Source organism: Hyperolius riggenbachi, chromosome 12 (assembly GCF_040937935.1).
Source record: "Hyperolius riggenbachi isolate aHypRig1 chromosome 12, aHypRig1.pri, whole genome shotgun sequence".
Taxonomy (NCBI): Eukaryota; Metazoa; Chordata; class Amphibia; order Anura; family Hyperoliidae; genus Hyperolius; species Hyperolius riggenbachi.
In genome coordinates, this window is record NC_090657.1 from 159,936,097 (window position 1) to 159,953,571 (window position 17,475).

Sequence of the window (17,475 nt, forward strand, 5' to 3'; positions counted from 1 at the left end):
AGACCAGCAGGGCTGCCAGGCAACTGATAAAAGGAAAAAGGGGTCTGGGGAAAATGATTTGAACTTACCCGGGGCTTTTTATGGTCCCCCGCAGACATCCTGTGCCCGCGCAGCCACTCACAGATGCTCCGGCCCCGCCTCTTGTTCACTTCTGGAATTTCAGACTTTAACTACTTAAAGACCGCCTCACGCCAATGGGCGTGACAGCGGCAACTCCTAGGACCGCCCAACGCCAATTGGCGTCAAGTCCTGGGGCTGCAGTTTCCCAGGGAACGGCCGCGCACATGCGCGATCGTTCCCTACAGCTCCATTCCGACAATAGCCTGCTAGCGGGCTGCTTGTAAACGTAAGGGGAAAGAAATACCCTTTGTTTACAAGCGTACAGCGCTGCCGGGGGCCGCATCGCTGTAGGAGATCGGCGATCCCTGGCCTCTGATTGGCCGGGGAGCGCCGTCCTCTCATAGGCTGATGCCTATGAGAGGCAGAACAGGACGGATCGCCGTCCTGTTCCAAATCAGATGCCGGAGGGGAGGAGGGAGGCTAAAGAAAAAAAAATACACACTGCCACAGCGATCGGACCCCTCCGGCGGCATGTACCTTAAAGGGATACTGTAGGGGGGGGTCGAGGGAAAATGAGTTGAACTTACCCGGGACTTCTAACGGTCCCCTGCAGACATCCTGTGTTGGCGCAGCCACTCACCGATGCTCCGGCCCCGCCTCCGGTTCACTTCTGGAATTTCAGACTTTAAAGTCTGAAAACCACTGCGCCTGCGTTGCCGTGTCCTCGCTCCCGCTGATGTCATCAAGAGCGCACAGTATGGCCCAGTATGGTCTGTGTCTGCGCAGTACACTCCTGGTGACATCAGCGGGAGCGAGGACATGGCAACGCAGGCGCAGTGGCTTTCTGACTTTAAAGTCTGAAATTCCAGAAGTGAACCGGAGGCGGGGCCGGAACATTGGGGAGTGGCTGCGCGGGCACAGGATGTCTGCGGGGGACCATTAGAAGGCCCGGGTAAGTTCAACTAATTTTCCCCCGACCCCCCTACAGTATCCCTTTAAAAGACAAAAAAAGGAGGCGAGTCCGATCGCTGGGCTCCTAAGCTGGGCTGTGCAGGAGGCTGAAAAGCCTGCACAGCCCAGCACTGCATAAAACGGCCTGGTCTTTAGGGGGGTTAGCACTGTGGGCGTGAAGTGGTTAAAGTCTGAAAACCACTGTGCCTGCCTTGCCGTGTCCTCGCTCCCGCTGATGTCACCAGGAGCATACTGCGCAGGCCCAGTATGGTCTGTACCTAACCCCCTACAGTATTCCTTTAGGCCTCGTTCAGACTATACGCGCTGCCGTCCGCATTTTGGCAGCGCGTATAGTGTGTGACACGCAAGAACGGTAGAAGGGCATAGACAGCCCTTCTACCGTTCCCATCATATGCGCTGCGTGGCAGCGCGATTGCGCTATCGCGTGCTGCACGCATTTTTGGGAATCGCAGCGCAGATCCCATTCATTGTAATGAATGGGATCTGCAGCGCAGCGCATAGGAGCGCAGATGGCGTGCGATCGGACGCGTTGCGTTCCAATCGCACAGCCATCTGCGCTAAATGATGTGAACGAGGCCTTAAAGTTTGTCAGAGCAGGTGCCGCTGATGGCTGCACATTTGCAGCTGCTAATTTACTAACCCCAGAAGCCCAGGCTGTTTACAGCGTCCTGACCCAGACAACAGCTGCAAACTTCCTAATAGCAGATCAAGCCCACAAAATCCAGTCCAGGTTTGTTGGATGACTACTGATAGCCAATGTTTGCCAAATCTACTCCCATGGCTCTAAACATACACGTGTATATCAGAAATCTATTCCTAGATTCACTCACCCCAGGCCCTGGTAAGCACCGACAGCTGTCAGGGATTCGTTTTCTTGAAGTTGAGTAGAGAACTATTCTGGGTTTCTGATCAGGAAGCACTAGGCAGGGCTGGGCTAGGCTGCTTGCTAGTGCTTTCACTTTCTGTTCTGAACAAACAAGCAAGTAACTTCAGCTCAACAATTAACTTATTAACCCCAGATAGACCTGCACATGTTGTTCTATGATAGCTCCAACATACAGTGTCACCCTATGAGGGTGTTTCCACAGCAGTGTTGTGATTCGGTTAAAATCACTAATCATGCTGCAGGTAGCATTTAATGGAGTGATGGAGCCTAGTTCACAATGGCCAGTTGTGTTGCAGAATAATTGCATGTCAGCTCGCTGCCCATACAATTCTATGGGCCTGTAACTGATCATGCTATTCTAATTTGCTGCAGGCAGGCTTTGTAGTAAAGTCTATGCTTTCTATTCACAAAGCATTACCGCATTCAGTAATGCTGAAAACAGCTGATTTTACTGAGCACCTTCCCACATTCCAATTCACTAAACCTGCTACCGCACAGAAATATATCACCGACTAGTGAGGTAAATTACCAACTTGTGCGGTAATTGCCCAAAGAAATGTCAATTCACAAAGATTTCCGCATTAAGTTTACCAGGCAAAAGTATTCGTTAATTTTTTCCAGCTCACAGCAGCCGATATCTGGCTCTCCTCATACTGTCTCTGTTTATGAATTTGACAGACAGCCTTTGGGGAGAGCCAGGCAGCCAATAGGGAAAGCCACACAGCCTGCTTCTCACTGTGATTGGATGCGATGGGGTACCGGGTGGGTATTTCAATGTAGCAAAGCAGCGGAAAGAGATTTTTCAAAAAGCATCCCTGCATCCCTTTAGATGTGCATATTTGTATTGTAGCATACAGAAGAGCTCCCCCTGGTGGCTGCAGCACATCTAAAGAGATGACAGTATGCACTGCAGGGAAAACCTCCGAGGCATACACACAGCTTTACCGAAAATTACGGCATACCAAATTACCGAACTTCTGCCGCATCAGGGAAAACTTTAGTGAATTTGGGAAAAAAAAAGTGTAAAATACCGAATTAGGTATTTTGCAGAAGAAAATTATTTTACCGAACTACCCTTTGTGAATAGAGCTATATCCAGTCTCCACTGCAGTCCTCAGTCATGATAACGCACTATAACGCTTGCGTTATGCAACTGACCTCTGTGAGCCTAGCCTTCATGAAAGTGTAAAAAAACGCTCATTCATTCAAAAATCACCCTGTAAATTGTTTAACATAATCGCAATCGCTAAGCACAAGCAATTGCATTTTGTAGTGTGAACTAGGCCTTAGGCCCAGTGCACACCAAAACCGCTAGCAGATCCGCAATACGCTAGCGTTTTTTCGTGCGGATTTCAGAGATTTGGCCCAGTGCACACCGAGCGGATTTGGATGCGATCCGCCGGCTGTATCCGCCTGTAAATCCGCTTGGCTATTGTATTTCAATGGGCTGGTGCACACCGGCGGTTTGAGGTTTTTAGCAAACCGCAAACGTGCAGCAGGAGGCTCACCTGCCAAAAGCTGAAGCAAGAAAACAACTGAAGCATGAGTGATATAAAGGCTGCCATGTTTATTTCTTGTTAAACAGTACCAGTTGCCTGGCAGCCCTGCAGGTCTACAGTATTTGGCTGCAGTAGTATCTGAATCACACCAAAACACAAGCATGCAGCTTATCTTGTCAGACAGGGCAGCCAGAGTGGTATTACTAAAAAGGAAATAAATATGGCAGCCTCCATATCTCTCTCATTTCAGTTGTCTTTTAAATCAGAAATCTGAGAAAAAAAAATCAAACTAGTCCATGCCTCCCCCATTAAATACTTAATGACCACGTCCCGCTGATGGGCGTGAATGCGGCGGCAGCCTCAGGACTGCCTAACCCCAATTGGCGTCAAGTCCTGGGGCAGGGTTTTGCAGGAGATTGCGTACGTATCTCCGCTTGAATGACGGAGCTCTGCTCCGTCGTCAGTCTCCCAGTGGCGATCGCCGCTAAGAGACTGTTAGACGGCGAAACCACCGTCTATTTACAATGTACAGCGCTGACACGGCTGTCCCCCTGGGAGGCAGGAGAGTGATCGGCTCTCATAGGCTATAGAGTTGGGCCGAACCTTCCGCGGAAGGTTCGGTTCGCGTTAAAGTTCGCAAACCGCAATAGACTTCAATGGGGATGCGAACTTTGAAAAAAAAAAATAATTATGCTGGCCACGAAAGTGATGGAAAAGATGTTTCAAGGGGTCTAACACCTGGAGGGGGGCATGGCGGAGTGGGATACATGCCAAAAGTCCCGGGGAAAAATCTGGATTTGACGCAAAGCAGCGTTTTAAGGGCAGAAATCACATTGAATGCTAAATGACAGGCCTAAAGTGCTTTCAAACATCTTGCATGTGTATACATCAATCAGGTAGTGTAATTAAGGTACTGCTTCACACTGACACACCAAACTCACCGTGTAACGCACCTCAAACAGCTGTTTGTGTAGTGACGGCCGTGCTGGACTGGTGCGCACCATGGCGAGAGTGCAGGTTTTGGTGGCTTTACAGCCCATATGGTCGCCTGGCTGATGTAGCTGAATGACAGAACAGTGACTGTCCAGCTGATCAAATTTGGTCTGACCACAATGAGGCAACGACCTTATTATCGTGGGTGTGCCCCCCGAGACACTCATCTAGGCGCCGGTCATTGCTTCATTGTGATACGCAAGCCCCTTCACCACGGCAAGGTAATGATCACGAAGGGGAATGGGCGCATGTACATGCCTTTTCTTTTGTTGTTGCAGCTGCCCGCAGTGCAGCCAGAAAAATTAGGCAGTCATGTACACGCACCAGAAAAATTATTACAGCGGCCGCTGCTAGCAGCGGCCTAAAAAATTCAGCAATCCGCCTGGAGTCCCGGACCCTGTTGGTGGTGGCGGAGAAGGTAGTCAAGCGGCCTGCAGGCAGACATGCTGTGTGGAGGGACTGGGAGCGACTTAGTCTTCTTGGGGCAGGCCAGGCAGCCAGTCACACGGCGTGCAGGCAGAGATGCTGTGAGTGCGGGGACTGACTTAGTCTTGGGGCGGGCAGCAGCCCTCCGGGATCCATGCCTCATTCATTTTGATAAAGGTGAGGTACTTAACACTTTTGTGACTTAGGCGACTTCCCTTCTCTGTGACAATGCCTCCAGCTGCGCTGAAGGTCCTTTCTGACAGGACGCTTGCGGCAGGGCAGGAGAGAAGTTGGATGGCAAATTGGGACAGCTCTGGCCACAGGTTAAGCCTGCGCACCCAGTAGTTCAAGGGTTCCTCATCGCTGTTCACAGCAGTGTCTACATCCACACTTAAGGCCAGGTAGTCGGCTACCTGCCGTTCCAGGCGTTGGTGGAGGGTGGATCCGGAAGGGCTACGGCGAGGCGTTGGACTAAAGAACGTCCGCATGTCCGACATCACCATGAGATCGCTGGAGCGTCCTGTCTTTGACTGCGTGGACACGGGAGGAGGATTAGTGGCAGTGGTACCTTGCTGGCGTTGTGCCGTCACATCACCCTTAAAGGCATTGTAAAGCATAGTTGACAGCTGGTTCTGCATGTGCTGCATCCTTTCCACCTTCCGGTGAGTTGGTAACAGGTCCGCCACTTTGTGCCTGTACCGAGGGTCTAGTAGTGTGGCCACCCAGTACAGCTCATTCCCCTTGAGGTTTTTTTATACGGGGGTCCCTCAACAGGCAGGACAGCATAAAAGACGACATCTGCACAAAGTCGGATCCAGTACCCTCCATCTCCTCTTGCTCTTCCTCAGTGACGTCAGGTAAGTCAACCTCCTCCCCCCAGCCGCGAACAATACCACGGGAAGGTTGAGCAGCACAAGCCCCTTGCGATGCCTGCTGAGGTTGTTCTCCTGCCGCTGTCCCCTCCTCCTCCTCCCCCAAAGAAACACCTTGCTCATCATCCTCTGAGTCTGACTCGTCTTCTGCACACGACTTCTCTTCTTCCTCCTCCTCCCCCCTCTGTGCTGCCGCAGGTGTTGAGGAAACAGCTGGGTCTGATGAAAATTGGTCCCATGCCTGTTCCTGCCGTAACGGTTCCTGGTCACGCTCATTCACAGCTTCATCCGCCACTCTACGCACAGCACGCTCCAAGAAGTAAGCGTAGGGAATTAAGTCGCTGATGGTGCCCTCACTGCGGCTCACCAGGTTGGTCACCTCCTCAAACGGCCGCATGAGCCTGCATGCATTTTCCATCAGTGTCCAGTTGTCGGGCCAGAACATCCCCATCTTCCCAGACTGTTTCATCCTACTGTAGTTGTAGAGGTAGTGGGTCACGGCTTTCTTCTGTTCTAGCAGGCGGGAGAACATGAGCAGGGTCGAGTTCCAGCGAGTTGGGCTATCGCAAATGAGGCGTCTCACCGGCATGTTGTTTTTGCGCTGAATTTCCGCAAAGCGTGCCATGGCTGTGTAAGACCGCCTCAAATGCCCACAGAACTTCCTGGCCTGCTTCAGGACATTTGCTAAGCCAGGGTACTTTGCCACAAATCTTTGAACCACTAGATTCATGACATGTGCCATGCAGGGTATGTGTGTCAGCTTCCCCATATGCAAAGCGGCAAGCAGATTACTGCCGTTGTCGCACACCACGTTGCCTATCTCCAGGTGGTGCGGGGTCAGCCACTCATCCACCTGTTTCTTAAGAGCAGCCAGGAGAGCTGCTCCAGTGTGACTCTCCGCTTTGAGACAAGACATGTCTAAGATGGCGTGACACCGTCTTACCTGGCATGCAGCATAGGCCCTGCGGAGCTGGGGCTGTGTAGCTGGAGAGGAGAACTGCCACTCAGCCAAGGAGGAGGAGGACAGCGAAGAGCATGTAGCAGGAGGAGAGGAGGTGGCAGGAGGCCTGCCTGCAAGCCGTGGAGGTGTCACAATTTGGTCCGCTGCGCCCTGCTTGCCATCGTTCACCACCAGGTTCACCCAATGGGCTGTGTAGGTAATGTAGCGGCCCTGCCCGTGCTTGGCAGACCAGGCATCCGTGGTCAGGTGTACCCTTGACCCAACGCTCTTCGCAAGAGATGACACCACTTGCCTCTCAACTTCACGGTGCAGTTGGGGTATGGCCTTTCTCGAAAAATAAGTGCGGCCTGGCATCTTCCACTGCGGTGTTCCGATGGCCACAAATTTACGGAAGGCCTCAGAGTCCACCAGCCGGTATGGTAACAGCTGCCGAGCTAACAGTTCCGCCACGCCAGCTGTCAGACGCCGGGCAAGGGGGTGACTGGCCGAAATTGGCTTCTTCCGCTCAAACATTTCCTTCACGGACACCTGTCTGCTGCTGTGGGCAGAGGAGCAGGAACCGCTCAAGGGCAGAGGCGGAGTGGAGGAGGGTGCCTGTGAAGGTGGAAGGGAGAAAGCGGCAGAAGCAGATAATGCACCTGATGGAGGAGGAAGAGGAGAAGGAGGGTGGCTTTGCTTTTGTGTGCTGCTGCTGCTTTTGCTCAGGTGGCCATCCCATTGCTGTTTGTGCCTTTTCTCCAGGTGCCTTCGTAAGGCACTTGTCCCTACGTGAGTGTTGGCCTTTCCACGGCTCAATTTTTGTTGGCAGAGCGAACAGATGGCTTTGGTCCGATCTGAGGCACACACATTAAAAAATTTCCACACCGCTGAGCCACCCTGGGATGTGGGCACTATGGGGACCTCAGCAGCTGATGCTGAAGGGCAAGTTGGCTGGCTGTACATAGGTGGCGATACATGGTGCCGGACACTGCCACCAGCTGTTTCTGACGAAGAGCTGCCCCAGCTTCTTTCAGCAACTTCTCTCCTCCTACTACTCTCTGACTCCCCCTCTGAACTGTCCCCCTCTTCATCTCCTCTATTGGGAACATACAGAGGATCCCTATCATCGTCATCATCGTAGTCATCCTGCCCAGCTTCGCTTGCCTCAGACAAATCCAAACTTGCACCATCAGTAGGTCCTTCATCCTCCTGACACGTTACATCCATAGTGTTGCCGCGTAACTCAGACATATGAGCTGGTGAAAATTCATCTGGCTGTAACAACAATGGCTGTGCATCAGTGATTTCACCACTAAATAATTCTTGCGAAGTGTCAAATGCAGCGGAAGTGGTGCTAGTAGTAGCGCTGGTGGCTGAGCAAGATGAGGTGTTCTGTGTCGCTAAATACTCAACCACGTCCTGACAATCTTGGGAGGTGATGGGACGTGCCTTCTTCCGAGCACTGTACTGTGGGCCAGGTCCACACGAAATTACATTTACACGACCTTGCGCAGACCTGCCGGGTGGCCTTCCTCTGGCTCTGGCACTACCTCTTCCTCTACCTGTTTTGTCCATATCGGGTATGCACGGAGTGGTATATCACACTGCGTGCACTCACGTAGGTAGGTGGGTTCACTTAACTGCACAGGTATGCGCACTGATGCGGTGGGTTCACTGAACAGAACAGGTATACAGTGGCGGGTTCACAGAACAGAACAGGTATGCAGTGGCAGGTTCACTGAACACAACAGGTATGCAGTGGCGGGTTCACTAAACAGAACAGGTATACAGTGGCGGGTCCACTGAACAGAACAGGTATGCAGTGGCGGGTTCACTAAACAGAACAGGTATACAGTGGCGGGTTCACTAAACAGAACAGGTATACAGTGGCGGGTTCACAGAACAGGTATGCAGTGGCAGGTTCACTGAACACAACAGGTATGCAGTGGCGGGTTTACTGAACAGGTATACAGTGGCGGGTCCACTGAACAGAACAGGTATGCAGTGGCGGGTTCACTAAACAGAACAGGTATACAGTGGCGGGTTCACTAAACAGAACAGGTATACAGTGGCGGGTTCACAGAACAGGTATGCAGTGGCAGGTTCACTGAACACAACAGGTATGCAGTGGCGGGTTCACTGAACACAACAGGTATGCAGTGGTGGGTTCACTGAACAGGTATACAGTGGCGGGTCCACTGAACAGAACAGGTATGCAGTGGCGGGTTCACTGAACAGGTATACAGTGGCGGGTCCACTGAACAGAACAGGTATGCAGTGGCGGGTTCACTAAACAGAACAGGTATACAGTGGCGGGTTCACTAAACAGAACAGGTATACAGTGGCGGGTTCACAGAACAGGTATGCAGTGGCAGGTTCACTGAACACAACAGGTATGCAGTGGCGGGTTCACTGAACACAACAGGTATGCAGTGGCGGGTTCACTGAACAGGTATACAGTGGCGGGTCCACTGAACAGAACAGGTATGCAGTGGCGGGTTCACTAAACAGAACAGGTATACAGTGGCGGGTTCACTAAACAGAACAGGTATACAGTGGCGGGTTCACAGAACAGGTATGCAGTGGCAGGTTCACTGAACACAACAGGTATGCAGTGGCGGGTTCACTGAACAGGTATACAGTGGCGGGTCCACTGAACAGAACAGGTATGCAGTGGCGGGTTCACTAAACAGAACAGGTATGCAGTGGCGGGTTCACTGAACACAACAGGTATGCAGTGGCGGGTTCACTGAACAGGTATACAGTGGCGGGTCCACTGAACAGAACAGGTATGCAGTGGCGGGTTCACTGAACAGGTATACAGTGGCGGGTCCACTGAACAGAACAGGTATGCAGTGGCAGGTTCACTGAACAGGTATACAGTGGCGGGTCCACTGAACAGAACAGGTATGCAGAGGCAGGTTCACTGAACAGGTATGCAGTGGTGGGTTCACAGCACAGGTATGCAGTGGTGGGTTCACAGAACAGGTATGCAGTGGTGGGTTCACAGAACAGGTATGCAGTGGTGGGTTCAATGAACAGGTATACAGTGGCGGGTCCACTGAACAGAACAGGTATGCAGTGGCGGGTTCACTGAACAGGTATACAGTGGCGGGTCCACTGAACAGAACAGGTATGCAGTGGCAGGTTCACTGAACAGGTATACAGTGGCGGGTCCACTGAACAGAACAGGTATGCAGTGGCAGGTTCACTGAACAGGTATGCAGTGGTGGGTTCACAGCACAGGTATGCAGTGGTGGGTTCACAGAACAGGTATGCAGTGGTGGGTTCACAGAACAGGTATGCAGTGGTGGGTTCAATGAACAGGTATGCAGTGGCGGGTCCACTGAACAGAACAGGTATGCAGTGGCAGGTTCACTGAACAGGTATGCAGTGGTGGGTTCACAGCACAGGTATGCAGTGGTGGGTTCACTGAACAGGTATGCAGTGGTGGGTTCACAGCACAGGTATGCAGTGGTGGGTTCACAGCACAGGTATGCAGTGGTGGGTTCACAGCACAGGTATGCAGTGGTGGGTTCACAGAACAGGTATGCAGCCAGACAGGAACAAGTTAAGCCTAACTAATCTTTCCCTGAGAGACAGTCTGCAGCAGCTCGCCCTACTCTCACTAACGCAGGCAGCACACGAGTGACCGTAATGGCCGCCGCTGCCTGCCTTATATAAGGGGGGGTGGGGCTCCAGGGGCTAGTGTAGCCTAATTGGCTACACTGGGCCTGCTGACTGTGATGTAGAGGGTCAAAGTTGACCCTCCATGTGCATTATGGGGCGAACCGACTACCGCAAAGGTTCGCCTGCGGGACGCGAACGCGAACCACCAAAGTTCGCGTGGAACCGTTCGCAGGCGAACCGTTCGGCCCAACTCTAATAGGCTAATGAGAGCTGATTGCGTTGATTGGCTGGCCGAGGGAGGGGTACAATATTATAAAAAAAGTAGTATTTATTAAAAAAATAACAAATATTTGTAAAAAAAACAACAAAACTCCAGGAGCGATCAGAGCCCACCAACAGAGAGCTCTGTTGGTGGGCAGAAAGGAGGGGGAATCACTTGTGTGATGAGTTGTATAGCCCTGCAGCAAGGCCGTAAAGCTGCATTGGCCTAATTAGTGAAAAATAGCCTGGTCACTGGGGACGGGGGGCATTTATTGGGTGTAAGCCCACGGTCCTCAATTGGTTAAGGTGGGTACACATGCCCAGTTTTACCACTTACATGTTGTATGAGAGATAACAGATTTTGAATAGTTTGAACAGATTGTGTATGTTGCTCTCATTCTACAGTGAAGTGGTAACATTGTCCAATCAGAATTGGATATGTGTGCTCACCTTTACCTAAAACTAAATACATTCCTGTATTCACCTGTTACTGGGCTCTGCTTAAACTGTCAGACTGCCAGCTACACACCCCTTCCCAAAAGGCCTTGCTGGAGGGAAGGTAAGGGGCAGGCCCTTGTCATGCCCCCTGGCATAAAGCCCAGCACTTGCTGCATCATTAACACTGGGGGATTCAGAGGGGATAGAGATAATCCTGGAAAAGGAGAGCTTCTTACTGTCCCTTTTAGGCCACGTTCACAGTGACAGTTGGGTTCTGTGACAGTAGGAACGCAATGCAATGGAACAGGACAGCAGTGCCACGTTATGCTTGCATTGCATTGGGTACAGTGAAGCATATTCAATTAAAAATATGCTTCACTTTTACTGTTAATGAGCGCGTTTAGCGGTGCATGCAGTGCATTACCATACCGCAACACACACTGCTGCACTGTGAACATTGCATTGGTGGCGCATTGCAGTGCGGTAAGCAGGGCCGATTCTAGACTTTTTGCTGCCTGAGGCAAACTTGTGAGGATGCACCCACCACCCCGACTTGGAATGATAACACAGCACCCGACAATTTACTTCATTTATTGTTCTCACAGGACATGCTGCAGCTCGACACAATAGCACAGTGGCTGGCTGTGAGTCTGACAAACAAACTGCTCACCCTCAGCCACTCCATTCCTCCTAAGGAAGGTACACACAGTACAAAAATGCTGCCCCTGAAATCTCTGTGACTGATGCAAATGGTTCACCTTACTTCATGAGAGAACCGGCCCTGGCAGTAAGCCCCGTTACAAAGTAGCTGTAAGGGCCCGTTCACACTGCACGCGTTTCCAGCCGCGTTTTGGAAACGCGTGCAGGTGGCCAAAACGCACGACATCAGACATTGCATAGAGTGCAATGTCTGATGTTCACACAGCATGCGTTCCGGACCTATGCGGTCCGGGAACGCATGCTGCACGCAGATTTTACAAAAACGCGCGGCTGTCCCATTCACTTTTCAGTGATGGGATCAGCCACGCAACGCATACGAACGCGGACATGCGTGCGTTCGTACGCGTTGCGGTCCGCATGCGTTGCGGTCCGCATTTTGTAGTCTGAACGGGCCCTAAGGGCCTTTTTCCACTGCACAGCTGAATCGCAAATCACTACTGATTTTTAAATTGCTAGGGTTGCTACTTTATCCTAGGAATCATGAGAAGTATTTTCCACTTTAGTGATTCGATTTGTAAATCGCAATAGCTTTCTGGAGCGATTTTAAGAGGGATAATGCATTGCAAATTAAGAATCGCAATCGCATAACACAATTGATGAAAAATCGCAATCGTAAGCATTTGTGATTGCGATTGCTAGTAGAAAAGGGCCCTTACATCGCACCGGATGCACCACTGTGAATGAGGCCTTCGAGTGAGAGAAATAGTCCCTGTTTTGGATCCAAATCTTGTTCCTCTTTTTTGCTTTGTCCCATTTTCTGGTCTGTGTATGTAGCAAGTGTTTATGCGGTTTTGCCCACTTGCCGACCGCGCACTCATAACGCGCGTCGGCAAAGTGGCAGCTGCAGGACCAGCGACGCAGTTCTGCGCCACCGTCTGCAGGCTAATTAATCAGGAAGCAGCCGCTCGCGCGAGCGGCTGCTTCCTGTCAATTCACGGCGGGGGGCTCCGTGAATAGCCTGCGGGCCGCCGATCGTGGCTCGCAGGCTAAATGTGAACACAAGCGGAAATAAGCCGCTTTGTTTACATTTGTACAACGCTGCTAACAGTAGCAGCGTTGTACTAGATCACATGACAGGCAGGAGCCTGTTAGAGGCTGCACAGGACAGTTCCGTTCCTGTGCAGCCTCGGATCTCCGGGGAAGGGAGAGAGGAGAGGGAGGGGGGGAATTTCGCCGCGGAGGGGGGCTTTGAGGTGCCCCCCCCCGCAACACTCAGGCAGGCAGGAGCGATCAGACCCCCCCCAGCACATCATCCCCCTAGTGGGGACAAAAGGGGGGCGATCTGGTCGCTCTGCCTGGTGTTTGATCTGTGCTGGGGGCTGCACAGCCCACCCAGCACAGATCAGCTAAAACAGCGCTGGTCCTTAAGGGGGGGGGGGGGGGGGTAAAGGCTGGGTCATCAAGTGGTTAAACTTTAAATCACATGACTATTGCAGTGCTTACTTTGTTAAATTCAAATATCAGGGGACAAAATTCATTTAAAAATGAAAATGCCTTTGGTTTGTGTGCACTGGTGGCGTGGCTGGAGGTGTGACAGGGGAGTGGCTGGAAATGTGGTAGACAGAGGACTGAATAAATGTGTGACAAGGGAGTGGCTGGAGGTGTGATGGGTGTGGCTGGAGGTATGACAGGAGAGTGGCTGGAAATGTGGTAGACAGAGGACTGAATAAATGTGTGACAAGGATGTGGCTGGAGGTGTGATGGGTGTGGCTGGAGGTATGACAGGAGAGTGGCTGGAAATGTGGTAGACAGAGGACTGAATAAATGTGTGACAAGGATGTGGCTGGAGGTGTGATGGGTGTGGCTGGAGGTATGACAGGAGAGTGGCTGGAAATGTGGTAGACAGAGGACTGAATAAATGTGTGACAAGGCAGTGGCTGGAGGTGTGACAGGGGAGCAGCTGGAGGTGTGACAGGGGAGGGGCTGGAGATGTGCTAGAGAGAACTGAATAAATGTGACTTTTTTAACACCAATATTTTTCTCTCTTTCTCAGGAAGTTGGGCTGTACTACTTCAGCTGGACTGCTGTCAAGATGAGAAAGAAGGTATTTACAAGGATTTTTCTTATTAACAGTAGTCAAAATCAGTGCTTGGATCAGTAACAAGTCCCTGCAAGGGATGCATCCGCAGGGGGGCCCAGAAGCCACAGGGGACCCCGTCCTGAGAGACTGACAACTAAGGGCAAGGAGAGAAAAAAACGTTCTGCTCTCTGCACAGTTGGTCTAATGACTGCATCTGCTCAGCCAGTGATAACAAATCATACAAAGTTTTGTAGACAAAAGGTTTATAGGTCCCTATTCAGTATGCAGGGGTAAAGGGCCCCACCTAAAGTTTTGCAGGGGGGCCCAGTGATTTCTAGTTACGCCCTTGTCTTGGATGTTCAAGAGGTTGGAAGAAGCCTGGGGTAGTTCTGCAACGCTTTACAGAGCACAGTCTTTTCATTGAATGTCCTCAGAGGAGATCACAATCTAATCCTACCATAGTCATATGTCCTACCATATTATTATTATGTATTTATATCAGTGCTGGTCGTAATGGAAAAATCTACGCTTACGGATCATTACGCGTAATTTTACGCTATTACGCAATTACGGTTACGACGTAGGAAATTATCTACGGTTTATCACTGTAATTACGCGTTAACTTGCGCAGTTACGCGTAAGGATACCGTAATGTAGGCGCTTACGCTACGATGTTACGCGTAGTGCCCTAATACCCATTAATGCGTACTTTTTGATGCATACTGACGATGTGTACGCAATAGCCGTCAATGTGACAGCTATTGCGTACACATCATTCGTATACATCAAAACGTACGCTTATACTGAAGATCGGGAGAAGATACTATTGGTTGCTTAGGATGTTGACTGATTGGCTACTCTTAGAAAAGGGGAGTTTTTACGTTAAGTCTTTGTAAAATTACGCATACCTAGCAATTACGGTAGACAGCGTAATTACAATACCACTTAACTGCTTACGCGTAAATAATTACACGTAAGACCGTAAGTTACGCGTAAATTTGCATTGAATTACAATGCGTAATTTCGGCCCAGCACTGATTTATATAGCACTGACATCTCATGCAGTACTTTACAGAGTACATAGTCATGTCACTGACTGTCCTCAGAGGAGCTCACAATCTAATCCTACCATGGTCATAATCTAATGCCCTACCTTATCATTATTATTACGTTTTTACAGCATATAGCACTGACAATCTAATCTTGTGCAGGCTCCATTTATATAAGAGTCCTAGCTCTGGTTTGAGCTAAGGACCCCAGAATATGCATGATCCTAAATATGTATTAATTATGCATCACACAATACTCAACTCTGTTAAGTGCTATATGTACATCTTGTACAGTAAATATTGTGAAAGTACCTGACTGACTGGCTTCTTTAGTTTGATTTACTGTTAAGCTCAAAGCTCTATTTTATTGGATAGACATCCCTCATGCCATTATCACCAACATGATGTAGTTTAAGAAAGAGGAGGTGAAGGGTTACACAACAGTCTTTCCCTATGAGCACAGGCCGTCTGACTCCACCCAACCCCTACCAAGAGATTAAATCTTTGTAGTCAGCACTGCAGCTTAGCAGAGTATTATTTGCCTGTGCTGCAAGGCAGGATCGCCATCCCGTACAAGTCCATGCCACCTAATCATTATCACTATGTTTGATTTTCTGTTTGTTACAAATATAGGTACTTATCCGTTAGCCGGGCGCATCCTCTAGGTGGCGACAAAACTCCACCAGAGTTACATCTTTCCCTACTATCCATGTCGGCCTGGAGGGGGAATAGTAATTAGCGCCACCTGCCGGATGCGCCCGGCTAACGGATAAGTACCCAAATATATTTATAAAGTATATGCAATACCAAAAAGTACAATATTGTATGAAAGTGCCCCATAAAATCATACAATAGCCAATCAGGATTGTGTGCGAGTACAGCAGCAGTGCAACCAAACACTACAGCATTGATAAAACATTGTTCTGGCATTCTTTTTTGTTTTTTAACTCATTCGGTCTTCTGTTTAATGCATAGGATAAAAGTATTAAGTTGTGTATTGCACATGTGTACGTGGCTGGCTCCTATAGATCCATTTTCTGTTAAGATGACAGCACAGCATTTATTATATACACAGCTGCACATACTCCTTACTCCATATGAAGTAGTCAGGGAGAAGCTGGGAGTGAGTATAAAGGTGCGTACACACATTCGACTATAGTAGTTTGAAACTATCGTTCCCCGATCATTTCAAATGACGATCGTTTAAAAAAAACCCTCCAAAGATTATTAAGTCAAACGATGGACGAGCTAGATCGTTAAACGAAAGATCTGCCTTGGCGGATTTTTTTTAAACGACGATCGTTTGCAAAACTAGTACATCGTTAAAAAACTATCGTTCATACTAGGCTTGACATGCGCATTTCGTTATATCTCCATAGAACTTTTCATTTAAATGCGCAAGCGCAACACGTGGTTTTCGTTATTTAGCGTTCGTTGTATGAATGTGTCCTGTGACACGTTAATTGCTCCATGATTATACCATAATTGTAATTTTAATGGACACTAAAACAAGACAGAGTGTTTTCAACGCTGTATTATCTAAATGCTCTACCTACATACCTACAGTATGAGTTCTCGTTCATTAAATCGTTCTTTCATCAATTAAAAGATCGTTCGTCGTTTACGATTGTTGTCGTATGTGTGTACGAAGCTTTAGCCTGTCTTCTCCAATGAGCACAAATCACCTGACGCAAAACCCTGCAAAACTCTGCTGTTTGCTGAAATATTTTATCTTTACAGAGGTGTCCAGGCACTGCTGCTTGTCTACGGGGTCCCCTCTGTTCCACGTAGCTCCCAAAAATTGCTCAGAAAGGTGCAGTGAAAGAAAGCACTCACTTTTGCTGTGCTCACGTGGTAATCTAGCCCACCCTGGGCTTCCTTATTTCAGTTTCAGGTAACCCAGTTCAGTGGTACCATACTTTAAATTTTATGCACTATTTTATGTGTCCTCCTTACTCCCACCGTTGCTGCACGCAGACCCCTAGAACATATTCGACAAGAGCTAATCAGATAGGCTGACGTGGCTGTGCTTTCTGCTGTGTACAAGCGTAGCTGTACCATGCCTGCCATACGCACACAGGTGCAGTACAGTCACTATCAAAGAGAAACACAGTTGTAAATTTCCAGAGGGTGCCAGGCAGCAATGGTGGTCTTGGGGAGGGCATGGAAAATCTCTGGAAGCAAGCGATGCATCTATACAGCATCGGGGCTAAACTGTCACCTGGGGAATTATTTCCTGTTCCCCATCAGAAGACAATAATCAGATATGTGTACATAGCTAAACTCTGACAGTCATGAGTCTTCTAAAAGATATGCAGGTAAACTCACTTCAGAAGGTTATTATTATTTATATAGCACCGACATCTTACGCAGCGTTGTACAGAGAATATAGTCTTGTCACTAACTGTCCCTCAGAGGAGCTCACAATCTAATCCCTACCATAGTTGTATGTATCGTGTAGTGTATTTATTGTAGTCTAGGGCCAATTTAGGGGGAAGCCAATTAACTTATCTGTATGTTTTTGGGATGTGGGAGGAAACCGGAGTGCCCGGAGGAAACCCACGCAGACACAGGGAGAACAAACTCCTTGCAGATGTTGACCTGGATGGGATTCGAACCAGGGACCCAGCGTTGCAAGACGAGAGCGCTGAGCGCTAGCCACTACGCCACCGTGCTGCCCAGGTTAAAAGGACAACTGTAGTGAAGCAA

The 17,475-nt window shown here is 49.6% G+C and overlaps 2 protein-coding genes across 31 annotated transcripts in view; one reads left to right on the forward strand and one right to left on the reverse strand.

Annotated features, from left to right (window-relative positions):
- LOC137541415 (opioid growth factor receptor-like) overlaps positions 1-1,951 on the reverse strand; it is a 62,913-nt gene extending 60,962 nt beyond the window's left edge. For all 3 annotated transcript variants that reach the window (XM_068262691.1, XM_068262690.1, XM_068262692.1), the window contains exon 1: positions 1,863-1,951. The gene's annotated coding sequence lies outside the window, so the exon portion shown is untranslated. The remainder of the gene's footprint in view (positions 1-1,862) is intronic.
- Positions 1-17,475, forward strand: part of GATA5 (GATA binding protein 5) — a 2,064,317-nt gene that overhangs the window by 235,656 nt on the left and 1,811,186 nt on the right. For all 28 annotated transcript variants that reach the window (XR_011025213.1, XR_011025214.1, XR_011025210.1 and 25 more), the window contains one exon: positions 13,691-13,741. The gene's annotated coding sequence lies outside the window, so the exon portion shown is untranslated. The remainder of the gene's footprint in view (positions 1-13,690; positions 13,742-17,475) is intronic.